Below are 13,714 nucleotides of genomic sequence, written 5' to 3'. Positions count from 1 at the left end.
TGTTAAAAGTGCCGATCGTCCACTGAAAGTATGGTCAGTCGTTGGGGCCGTTGTCCATAAGTGTTTCTCCTGCGAACTGTAGACGCGCTAAAGTCAAGTTCATGACAATACCTTTCAGTACTGTTCTGTTCGCGGTCTCGGTAAAAGCTGGTCTGAAAGCGATTGCAATATGATTGATGACAATGGGTTTTGTCGTTTTAAGCTTGACATTTTAAAGCTTTTATTTTCTTGCATTGGCGCAAGCATCGAGTAGGCAGAACATTTCCAATGTGGGCTCCTTTGTGCTTGAATAGCCAATGACTGTGAGGAAATAAGATCTGAAATTCATCATTGACTTATGCGGGTTCAACCTTGTCTCTGCTGGACGTATCAAAAAAAGTACCGTAGGCTGCTACATCGCCGAGTTGCACAATGGCGGGTGAACTGAGGGAGATGGACTTGGTGAGGAACTTTCTGCTGCCGGTGACAGAGTAGCGTCGGTACTTTCAGAGGACGTGTGCAGACTGAACGCGAGTGACCATCATACTGTCCTTTCCTGTGATTAGAATACCATGTTAGAGATTGGTGGATGCGTGTGCTTGAATGAATGGTGTCTGACTGGAGAATACTGCAATGCTGCAACATTCATGGATTCGAGCTTGCCTCGTTTTATTGTTCAACTGTATTCTGCTGCTGTCTGAGATGTGCAATATGTACCTTGTGCTGTGTCTGTGTGACTGCTGGTATTGATTTTACCATCTTGTCTCAGGATTAACGCTGTTTCCTTTGTCTGTATTCACAGATATTCATGCCTGGTTGAATGACTATTAAACTAGAAATTGTAGAAGTTAACCCAAGTGACATTTTTTACCTTTATATTAAAGACAAACGAATGCAGGGAGTACAAAGAACAATATACGCAGTGGCGATACAGACACGGGCACGATAGATGAGATCCCAATGAATACATTCCGTCTATCGGAAAACAGAACTTGCCAATGGTGATTTCACGATTGGTGTTGGGAGAAATTTGCTGTGACTATACATTAATACGCTGGAGATAACCGATCTAATAAAGGTTTGAAAAACGATAACCCCACGAAGTTTGTTGAACATTTTACTCATGAGGGCGAGGGCGGGGGAGCCAAGAGGTATGGCCAACTGGTCTAGTGTTGGAAGTTACAATTTTCGCTCTTCACAGAGGAAGAGCTAGAAGACTGTTCTGTGTCAAATCAAGACACTGCTCTGGAAGAGGAACAAGTGTTGTGGTTAACCATCTGTGGAGGAGGGTAGAGTTACAATGAGTATGCAGTACGTAATATGTGTCAGTACACTACTGTGGGCAGCAGAGCAACAGGCTCTAAAATCGTAGGGTGTTCTGAGGGGGCAGAAATTGATTGACAAGCCAGTGAATGAATGGCACACACTGAGGTTGTGTGAGCGACTTTTGAATGTAATTGCCGATTGGAAATTTTGAGCGGAGAATTGATAGCGCCGCGTTCAGTGGGACAGAAAATGTCTGCTTTGTACGGAACGTTAGATAGGACCAGTCGGGTGGCGACGGTAGCTCACGTCTTCCTCGCAACAATGAGAGCGAGGGGAAATTTTACCACATTTATTAGCTGCTTCCTGAACTTGGTCTGTGTAACGGCGTAAAGGGCCGTGTTTGTACAGCAGCTCAGAAGCTGCAGCATGGCGCCCAACTCTCGTAGCGAATCGGATGGACGCACAGACGTAACATTATACAGCCGATTCCACGCAGAGTACACAGTGAAAGGTGCCCACAGCAGGATGAAATTGCCCGAGACGATCAGCAGTAAAACAAGGGATTTCCTACGTTTCTCCATCTCCGGGTCGCTCGCTCTCTGTCCGTTGCCGGGAACCCTAAGTCTCCTGCGAGCTCTGCTGGTGACTAAGACGTGCCTGACGGTGAAGCCGTTTGTCGCAGAACCAGCAGAAACGGGACTACAGGGGTTAGGAAGTAATAAAATAGCTCAATTTGAATCGCTGCAAATAAACTCAAATAATGCACTCTCTGCCGACAAATAAATGGAACAACCATAAATGAATAACTCTCTGAGGGACGAAAATACCAGTAAATGTTCTTCGAGCAGCTGACCGCAGTCATTGTCCCCAAAACCACGGCCGCAGTTTTGCCGGTGCAATAGTTTATTTTCAGCTTCTGGCAACAAAAGGCGATAAACCGATCAAAGGTGAACGCGACGGTGAACCAGACCGAGCAGTCAGTGACGGTGTAAAGCAGAACAGCGTGGACATTGCACACCTCGGGCATTGAGTAGAGGAAATAGTAGCTACGTGGAATCCTGCTCAATATCAGGTCCAGGATCAGAACCAGAAGATCCGCCACTGCCATGGCAACCAGGTAACAAGTGACAACTCTGGAGAGGCCGCACTTTCCCCGAGACAGAATGAATATGGTCACAATGTTCACTGCGAAACAATCATGGTAAACACATCAGTACGGTTCTCTTAAAGCAGTCATATATTGTCGACCACCGTTTTGTCTGCAGCAATATTTAAAATGATTGTACAAGACGGTTGAATATAATCTTTGCGATTACCATTCAATATAAAAATTAAACAGTTGGGTAAATAAATGTGAATTCAACTCAAGCTGTTTGATCTAATATCAGTAAAGAAACAGGACATGAAGAACGCAGATAACGATGGCTGATGATTGGAGAATTTCGAACGTGTTGAGGGAAAAGGACCTGATTGATGCATCATGTATTACCTCTGCCGAATCAAGCTGCCGTGAAGTAAGTATCATTCACACCCACCACGTTCAGCTGAAGCACAGGTTCCAGCCCCTGATCGTTACCCAGGGTGCTTGGGTTGCAGCTGAAGTAGCAGCTCTCTTGCGTTCTGCGGACATTGACTGAATGATTATCACCTTCGAATCATGCCACAAAGTTGGCCGTCTCCTTTTGGTTCACTTGCCGTTATATTGGTATGCTATTAATTGAATTCCCTATAATGATTTATACTTTCTTTCAGCAACATTTACCGTGCGATACATTAGAAATTGAACTGAAACGGTAACAATAAAAAGTAAACTATTCACGTTCCTGGATCCAGAGCAGGCGAACACAGCCATGGGCAGAAGTGGGACCATTGAGATAAATGTCCACAATTAGAGAACATGCACTGCAAGTCACTGCGGAACTGCAGCTAATGTGAAAACGAGAAGAAAGTTCTTAGGATGCCCCGAGAGCTTATAAAAGTATGATCGCTCTGGTATGAGCCGAATTGCGAGTGACCTCTTTGAGAATTTGATAGGCACTTGCGGAGATCTTATAACAGGAGGAACACGGTTAATATTCAGGGACGTCTGGCGTGCAGCTGATAGTCAGACCGACTAGTCAGGATATTAATTTGGAATCCAGTTTAGTAGCAAGGGAAACTCAAGTGAGAGAAAAAAAAAGCGAGGATAAAACAGATGGTGAGGAGGCATTCTTTTAAACTGTAATGCTTCAACGCTTCAGTGCAACGATCGTAATTCACTCACTAGAAATTTACAATTGAAACTGGAACATTAACTGAGGCATTAACTAGAGAGTACAGACTCAGGGCTTTCAAACACGCCTCAAAGGATAAATCGTTTATTCTCGTAAACCTGCTCTAGATTATCCCACTGCCAGCACATTTTTGAACAGGCGTCCTCAGTACTGAAAATTACTAAAGAGCATCAGCGTTAATTATTATTATGAGGTACATGCCAGAAGGAAAATGTGTACTTAGTATTGTTACCTGTGGTAAGAGACTCACCGGGAAGAGCAATGATGGCGAGGACGGGGAAGAAAATCACTTGAATGGCGGCGAAAACATTCGTGACTCGAAGATCTACCGTTATCGAATCATCATCTGCAAAAATATATGGAACCATCCAGAAGATATATTTTCCATCTCCTGTTGTAAACAGAGCTGTCCTTCCAGGATTCTGATCCATGACAGAACGATCTATGCTGTCCCTTCCCTCCCTCTGCATGCAGCTCCGGATCTCTGTCCGTGACAGGAGAGGCTGTTCTCGCTGAAAGTGGGAAACTGAGAGAAAGGGACTCTTATTAATAAGACCGAGAAACACTCCAGTGACGTCATGAGACTTCGTTGAAAATGCACTAATTATTTTCCACGAAACTACAGGAAGAGTTAACCCTTGGTTTTCCCACTAGATGATGAACAAGAATGTAGATAAGTAATTCTGTTTATACATATCTTGGAATAACAAAAATGAAATAATAAATTTGACAACATTTCGGTTAATTTAAATAAGATTACAGTCGAACAAACGTTCATTAAAATAATTAGAAACAATGAATTTTCTTTTAATATCCTGTTCTAAGGAAAAAGGTGAATTAGTTAAAAATCGCATATGATTCCTCTTTGGTTTGCGTTAAGTAGGATGTACAAAACAGCTGTTCTGTAACAAAGCGGCATTAGCTTGCAAAGTGTAAGGTTTATGAGAGAGGAAAGGACTATCAGATAGGAGCAGCAAGTAGACAAGAGATGCAGATTTGGGGAGGAAGGGAAGGGGGAGAGTGAGAGAGGGAGAGTGGGGGAGAGATACAGACAGAAGAATGGTCGGCAACTGGCTTCCCTGCAGCACAATGTAGATCAGTCCCTGCATGGCCGTCCAGTATCCTTTGCACACAGTCTTTCTTTGGTTTAACAAGTGGTTGATTAGCATTTTTCATAGCATCCTGATATAACAGTAGTTTAATAATCTTCAACATGAGTGCAGTGTCTCACTTCCTTGTGAAGTCCTGATATTATTGAATCAGAAAAGAAAAAAAGAAAAAAAAAAGTAAAACTATTTTCCTTACAGCCCATACCCGTACCCGTATCCCACACAACAAGCCACGCCGCAGTCATACAGACATTATCGCTTACGGCAGCTGATGCTCTCCCACTTGGTGTAAAGGTTCGGTTATATTCCAAGCTGTCCTGTCTGGATTCTAATCCATGATAGGATAGACTTTAATCCAAGGGTATCAGCATCTTCCTATGAAATGAGTTTATATTTATTGGCAAGCAAATCGACACTGTAACTTGGTAAAATTTACCTACATTGAAGATGACAGAAACAAACAACCACCATGCTCTAAATCGGTTATTCCGTTATTTCATTATTCTGTTACTGGGTCAGTATCGGCATTCATATGTTAATTGAAAATCCCTGGAAACTGCTGTTGATTTATTTTTCCCAAGACTAATAACATGGTATATCTGATAGCCTGCAGGCCGGACGGAAACTGGTGAACTCCAGCTCGTCTTGTCTGCTATTAACCTCTGTTGGGGTTTGAAGTGAGATTCAATTGAAGCTTAGAAATGTAGTGACAGCGGCGGGCGCACTTTATGTTCATCGCAATAAATTTGAAAGAAAGATGTTTAAATCAGTCAGAAACATGCTAAAGACTATATAGGTTACTTTAAAACATATTTCTTCGTCACTCGAACATCAGGCAAGCACAGATGTGTAACATTATATGAACTAATTCACAGTAAGGGCGGAAGAAAAGATATTTTTAAAACCTCTTGTCGGCACCATTACGTTCAGTCACTGAGTACCAGCGGCAGATGATTATACAAATGCAAGTTCTTTATCTGCTGATCAACTGAACTATGATCAGATTTAGATTTGGACGTATGAATCAAAAAATTCTTCGTTGTAAGTGTAAGAAGGTAATTTTGTCTTACGGATGTATATCCCTGTACGATGAACACTCGGTTTCCTCGGTCTGCTCGGAGTGTAACCACGGCCCGATGTAACAATGTGGCTGCTTACTGATAAGGGTTGTATTAAAACATCTAATGATCGTAATTGTTATGTGCTAGAAACCCCAACAGTGAGACCAATGCTGAAGTATTGACTGTGCAGTTTGCATCATGCTCAACGGCCAGCCGTTATATTTGCGGGCATGTGAGCAGGCACTAACAATTCCATTTAGTACGAACATTGTCACACTTGCTCTGCGTAACCCGTGACTTTGCTATCAATGATAATCGGATATCATCTTTAGTCGTGTAATTCTGCTGAGTAACTTGTTTTAATACAGACGTTCGCATTCTCGAGGATGTTGAAGTAGCAGCAACATGACCAGTGTGGGACATAAAGAAACCATGCAAGCAGCTTAGTTCTCAGTGTGGACTGTGATGTGACTGGATATGCAGTGAAATTATTACTGTGGTCACGGATGTAGAATTTGATCAGTAGAGACTTTCAGTCCAGACGGTTTCTGCAATGATAATATAGCTGCTGCCGCATAACAACTCATTTCACGATATTAAACCTCATTTTGGTTCTGATTCTATTATAAGCAATGATTCGATTCTGAGATCAGAGGCTGTTTTATTTAATACTGCGTCGGTCCATATAAGAAATAAATTATGCCTGTGATAGCTGTCACGATCTAGAATTTCAAACACATTGCCTACTTTATACCTAGCAACATACACAATCTATTACACTTTACCGCATTTCAAACAGTTTGAATTTAATCCTTCTACTGCCAATCAGTTTACACAGTGCGTTCCAGATTCCTTGTGACATACAGTTGGGAATGTAAGAGGGAGTGGAGCGTAAGTTCACAAGGTTAATTCCCGGGATGGCAGGACTGACATAGGTTGAATGATTGGAGCGACTGGGCTTGTATACACTGGAAACTAGAAATATAAGAGGGGATCTGTTTGAAACATTTAAGATTATTAAGGGATTGGGCACGCTGGAGACAGGAAACGTGCGCCCGATGTTGGGGGAGTTCAGAAACAAAGGCCACAGGTTAAAAACAAGGAGTAGGCCATTTAGAACGGAGTTGAGGTAAAACGTTTTCATTCAAAGAGTTGTGAATCTAAGGAATGCTCTGCCTCAGAAGGCGGTGAAGACCAATTCTCTGCATGCTTTAAGAAAGAGTTACAGAGAGTTCTTAAAAATAGCGGAGCCAAGGGATATGGGGAGAAGGCAGGAACGCGGTACTAATTGAGGATGATCACATTGAATGGTGGCGCTGACTCGAAGGGCCGAATGGCGTGCTCCTCCACCTATTGTCTATTGTCCTGTGTAAAAGTTTATACAAATACTTACATTGACTGCGCAATATCTAAAGTTGAAATGAGCAACGTGTTAGCCATCAAATTTCATTACTACTTTGCTCATTCGCTTCGCTCCATCACCCGATCTTTAAATGAAGATATATCTGTTGGTGTTCATACTATATAGTTTCCAATCTGGTGAGCAGCAGCTTATCTATATGGGAACAAGACCAGATGCATTTTAACAAATTGGCAGTTGCACATTTGAGATAAAAGCCGATATACGGGTCTAAGCCGTGATCCTGCGTTTGAGATTAGCGGCTGTGCTGCAAGACGGCAGCATCTGGACTAACTCTCCTCCTGGATCGTTAGTTACACAATCACATCGAGCTATAGTGTACAGCTTTTTTGGAGCCTTTGATCCAGATAATCACGATCAGCTGCCTGCAGGAAACACTTAAGGAAATGGAGGAATGTAAAATAGAGTTGTCCTAAGAATACCTTTCTGTGAATGACCAGGACATGCTGTAAAAGTACCACTGTGGTCAGTGTTAAAGCTCCGGAGATAACAATATTATCATCATGGTCAACGGTGGGCCTAGAACAATAATCACGTCGGCAGTGAGATTATCATCTCAGTTCAATGAGCTGAGATCCAGAGAAGCATTAACAACATCAGCGTGGATAGTGACATGTTTAGAATGTGTAAGCCATTTTGCTTATTGAATAGTAGAGCCCATGATCGTTCTGATGTTCAATTATTACACTCAATGTTTCTGTTTTGTGTCCGTTGTTCTGTATTTCCAATCTAGAGAGTGGCTCTCCAGGAGGTCAGGGAGATGTGTCTGAGTTTATTCTGGGTGGGCAGATTCAGCAAGACTGTTTCACATCTGTCCGCATCTACAGAGAAATCATCCCTGGACTGTTTAACCGTACTGGTGCCAAGAAAAATCAAATTATTAACAAATGTCTAATAACAATGTGTCCTATTTTCATCTTATACCAACATGTAGAGTATCCCTTATTTCTACATGTGCTGAACTATAACGGGTTAACTACATCAATTTCTGACTGTAATTAATCTGACTTGTGATGTGTAATAATTCCCTTTGTTTTTGTAAACTGCCTGGATGAACCAACACAAAGCTGAATATTTATTTGCAGCATTATTATCAATGTGTTAAAGTGTTTAAATATGTTAAGCGTATGTTTACATATACTGTATACAAGATATTTAAACAATTAGATTTGCTATGTTATTGTCAGTATGCGAGATCTGAGAAAAGAAGCCGCTGTATAAAGCTGTCAGTGATTCCGACTCGATATTTTCAGGTTCCTTGGTGTGTTCCATTATTTGCACCCACTGAACACAATCGGCACGTCTTTTCATATTTCAGATTCCTTAACTACTAATCCACTGCACAATGTTAAGAATTAATTTTGTGCAGACTGACCAAATAATTATGATGTAAGAGCTCCTTTCCTCCGCTGGGCTACATGTTACACTGGAGCATGCCGTAGCCCCTGCTCAGAATTAGAATCAAGTTTATTATCACCCGAATGCGAATTTTTTAAACTTAACATAGAATCATAGAAACATAGAAAATATGTGCAGGAGTAGGTCATTCGGCCCTTCGAGTCTGCACCACCATTCAGTATGATTATGGCTGATCATCCAACTCAGAACACTGTACCTGCCTTCTCTCCATACCCTCTGATCCCTTTAGCCACAAGGGCCATATCTAACTCCCTCTTAAATATAGCCAATGAACTGGCCTCAACTGTTTCCAGTGCTGCAGCAGTAAGATGCAATACACAATCTAGCATAGATAAGAATAAATAGATTAAAACACGATAAGTAAACAAGCAAATCAATTGTGTGCAATGAATAGATTATTAAAAATTTGCCAAACCAGTAATACTGCAGATTAAAAAGTGGGGCAGTGTCCAAAGCTTCAAAGTCCATTTAGGAATCGGATGGCAGAGGTGAAGAAGCTGTTGCTGAACCACTGAGTGTGCGCCTTCAGGTTTCTGTGTCTCCTACCTGATGGTAACAGTGAGAAAAGGGCATGCGTTAAGTGCTGGAGCTCTTCAATAATGGACGCTGCCTTTCTCAGGCACCTTTTCCTAAAGATGTCCTGGATACTTTGTAAGCTAGTGCCCTTGTGGAACTGACTAGATTTCCTTCCGTCCTGTGATGCAGCCTGTCAGAATGCTCTCTATGGTGCAACTATATAAGTTTTTGAGCTTATTTCTTTACAGGCCAAACCGCTTCAATCTCCTAATAAAGTAAAATCACTGCCTTGCCTCTTGATGATAATATCAATGTGCTGGGACCAGGTGCTATCCTCAGAGATCTTGACACCCAAGAAATTAAAGCTGCTCGCTCTCTCTACTTCTGATCCCTATATGAGTATTTGTACGTGTTCCTTCATCTTACCGTTCCTGAATTCCACAACAGTTTTTTCGTCTTATTGACGTTGAATGCCAGGTTGTCGCTGCGGCACCATTCCAGTAGGTGGCATATCTCAATCCTGCATGCCCCCTCGTCACCACTTGAGATTCGACCAACTATGGTTGTATCGTCATCAAATTTGTAGATGGTATTTGAGCCATGCGTAGCCACACAGTCATGTATATACAGAGAGAAGAGCAGTGGGCTAAGCACATGCCCCTGAACACATGCCAGTGTTCATCATCAACAAAGGGGGTATGGTATTACCAATCCTCACAGACTGTGGTCTTCCGGTTAGGAAGTCGAGAATCCAATTACAGAGGGAGGTACAGAGGCCCAGGTTCTGCAACTTCTCAATTAGGATTGTGGGAATGATGGTATTAAATACGAAGCTGTAGTCGATCAACAGCATGCTGACGTAGGTGTTAGTGTTGTCCAGGTGGGGAACACGCCGTGTGAAGAACCATGGAGATTGCATCTGCCGTTGCTCCTTAGTGTTGCATTCGCCTTCTTTGCCACAGTCTCAGACTGTAAAGTAAATTTACTGGAGTCCTCATGAGGATCCGAAGGACCCGCTGCACGTCTGACGTTTCTGCATTCACCACATTTATATAATAGTCCGCACTAGTGTTTCTCTTACCAACATGTATTATTATACACTTCCCAACACTTTGTTCCATGAGCCACTTTTTCGACAATTCCTACAATTTGTCTAACTTCGGCTGTAGTCGCATTTTGCTCAGCAAAACCTACTATTCAATCTATACTATCATCTGCAAACTTTGTCACACAGCCATCAATTGCAATATCGCAATCATTGGAAAGCAATGTGAAAAGTAGCGGTCCGAATACTGAGGAACAGCGGTTGTCACCGGTTGCCAATCAGAAACGGTCACTTCTATTCCCATCGCTGCCCCCGGCCTGCCTGACAATCCGATACGCACGTCAGTATCTTCCCTGTAACGTCCCAGTCTGCAGGCTCCTGTGTGGGACGTTATCAAATGCCTTCTGAAAATCCAAGTCAGTAGCATCCGTTGACTCACCATTGTCCATTCTCTTGAAAATCTCGAAAAAATCACAAATATGTCAGCCAAGAGTTTATTTCACAGAAACCAGTTTGGTTTTGACATATTTAACAGTTAGCCTCCAAGTACTACTAAATATCATCCTGAATGATCGAATCGAACCGTTTCCAAAACAGATAGGTGGGGCTGACTGACCTGTAATTTATTTTCTTATGAATTCCTCCCTTCTTAAAATGTACAGTGACATTTGCCATTTTCCAGCCATCCTAGACCCCGCCAGCATTAAGTGATTCTAGAAAGATCAGGACTAGTGCACACGTTCTCTGCTCAGCAACCTCTCTCAAGATCACGGGATTTCGTCCATCAGAACGGGGTGACTTATCCAACGGAACACATCTAAGGTTGTCTGACACACTTTCCTTGTGATAGCACTCACTACTGCTCTCTGAAACTCACGGACAGTTCCACTGCTTTTGTCTTCCTCCGTGAAGTCAAATGCAAAATTCACAATAAGTCCAGCTCCATTTTCTTTGTCCCCCCATTGCTACCTCAGCAGCAACGTTTCTTCAGTGGTCCAATATCAACTCTCATCTCGTTTTTTTTTTTGTCTTTCTTCATGTTATTGGATAGTGTGCCCCTTATATTTAATCTTTTTTCCTTCTTATAGGTTTGCTGGATTTGAAAAGATTCCCATTAATCCAAATACACACTTTTTTTCTACCTTATATGCTCTTTCACTTGGATTTTATGTTGTGCATTGCATCCGTTGTGAGCCATGGTTGCTCGAGATCAGCAAAGCAGCATTTTATAATCATTTCTCCATGTTGTGGGGGGCATCGGAACACCTAGAGCCAAAGCAATGACGGGAAGTGATTTTACCAGTGGACTGATTAGGAATTGGATATAATTCCATTTCCACTGAGCGTTCCTCCCCAGACGCATAGCGAAACATTATGTCCGAACTCGCGCACTGTTAGTGCAGTCTTAGCCCCACCCAACCACAGTGCAGCGACTCTGTGACCCGGAGATCGGAGTGAATTTCTCACGGAATCGGTCATCGGCTCTTGCTGCCCCTCATCCACGAGAAAACATTTTCATTGTAACCGTAAACTCCGAGTCAAACTCAGAAGGACATATATGTCACCAGTATGAACTTGACCGCGACCACGTTAACTCCCCATTCTCCCGTCGCCTCTTCCCTGCTGTCACCTAAGTACTAAAGGGGCAGTGCCAACCTGCCATTCACTCACTTTTCATCACTGGAAAGAAACTGGTGTGGCCACTTTCATTTCCATCCATCCAACACTTGGCCTGTGTGTCTGCTGTCAGGGATCCTGAATGTCAGAGCGGAGGTTCTCAGACCGTCCACTGACACTATCGATGACTTTTCTTTGGATATGATTCTGTGAATTTCCTTCTGATCAAAACAAGATTATGAAAGTCTGGTGGTTCCTGTGGGGTCATTACCCTCAGTAGCAAATTTTTTGGACACGGCTCTGGGGGGTTTATGACCCAGCGGGGCAGAGCAGCAGCAGTCAGGCTGGTGGCTCTGTATCCGGCTCAAAGTCTCACCAGCGAAAAGTAAACTCAGGCAGTGCGGTAGTGATAGGGAACTTGATAGTTAGGGAGACAGACCGGAGGTTCTGTGATTGCAAAAGAGCCACCGGTATGGTGTATTCTCTCCTGGATGCCAGGGTCCAGGATCCTTCAGAGTGGCCGCAAGATATTTTCAATCGTGAACAGACAGAAGTCGTCGTGTATATGATCACTGGCAAAAAATAGTGAAAGAGGTTTTAAGCTCTGGTCGACCTCCCAACCACTGTTGGGAGACCTGTATATAACTGCCATCAACGTCGTTTTACCCTTGCAGTTTCTTAGTGCATCCCACAAAGATTCAACATCTTCCCATCTTGTGTCACATATTTCTACTGAGCCTATGTCATTCTTTACCAGTAGAGCCATGCTTATCCTCCACCTATCCTCCTATCGTTCTGATATAAGGTGTACTTTTGGACCATCAGCTCCCAATTACAAATTTCCTGCAGGCACGATTCATATATGGCAACAACATAATACCAAGCAATCTGTAATACTGCAACAAGATCCTCCAACTTTCTTCTTATACTACGTGCATTTAGGTACAACACCTTGAGTACCGTATTCGTTGTCCTTTCTAATTCTGCATTCCTAATGTTTTGATAGCGTATTGGATGAATCTTAGTCCATCACCTGCGTGCCCTTCCCTGTAGTCATCCTGCACACTATCTTTACATTTTTACCATTTTTACCAGCCCCCTACCAAACTGATCTAAACCCGCCCCAACATCTTGATCAAACCTGCCCGCGAGAATATTGGTCCCTCTTGGGATCAGTTGAAAACCGTGATCTTTGAAAAGGTACTACATCCCCCAAACAAGACCCCAATGATCCAAGAACGTGGATCCCTGCACCAACTTCTCAGCCACTCATTTATCTGCCAAATCACCCATTTTCTACCAGTACTGACGCGTGGGAAATGCCATCAATATGCAGGAGAATTAATTTAGGATGAATATGAGTAGCGACTAATTCTCCCAGAAAGTATTGAACCCTTGGAATTTTCTGACAAGGGAGGAGGAGAGACTACCGCACTATGGAATTATCAAGAAAGTTAGCAGGAAACCTAATTAATATAAGACAGTAGACGTGGTCTAAATGAACATTAGCAAATCATTTGACAAGGTCCTGCATGGAAGGTAGGTAAATAGGGTTAATTCATTTTGCCCTCAAGGTGAGATTGTTAATTGGATTAGTTGTTGGTGGAGAAGCCAGAAAATAGATGTTGCTTCTGTGACTGGAGGTGTGGGACGAGTGGAGTGATGCAGAATTCGGTTCTGGGTTTCCTGTTTGTAATTGATAGAAATTATCTGGATGATATTGAGGTAAACTTGATCACCAAAGTGCAAATGACACCAATATTTGAGGCATAGTGGACAGCAAGATAGTTTGTGAAAGCTTGCAATGAGATCTGTACCAGCTGTAAACGTGGCAGATGGAATGTAATACAGCCAGGTGTCAGGTCTTTCAGAGGACAAACATGGGTAGAATTTTCAAACTGAGAACTGTGGAACAGCAGAAGGATCTACGTATACAGATTTATATTTCAGTCAAAGGTGGAGCAGTTTTTGAATAGAACTTTTGCACATATGCCATCATAAATCAAAAT

This window comes from Hypanus sabinus, unplaced genomic scaffold, assembly GCF_030144855.1.
Source record: "Hypanus sabinus isolate sHypSab1 unplaced genomic scaffold, sHypSab1.hap1 scaffold_93, whole genome shotgun sequence".
In the NCBI taxonomy this organism is placed as follows: Eukaryota; Metazoa; Chordata; class Chondrichthyes; order Myliobatiformes; family Dasyatidae; genus Hypanus; species Hypanus sabinus.
The sequence above is the reverse complement of the archived record's forward strand: the minus strand, read 5'-3'. Positions refer to the sequence as shown.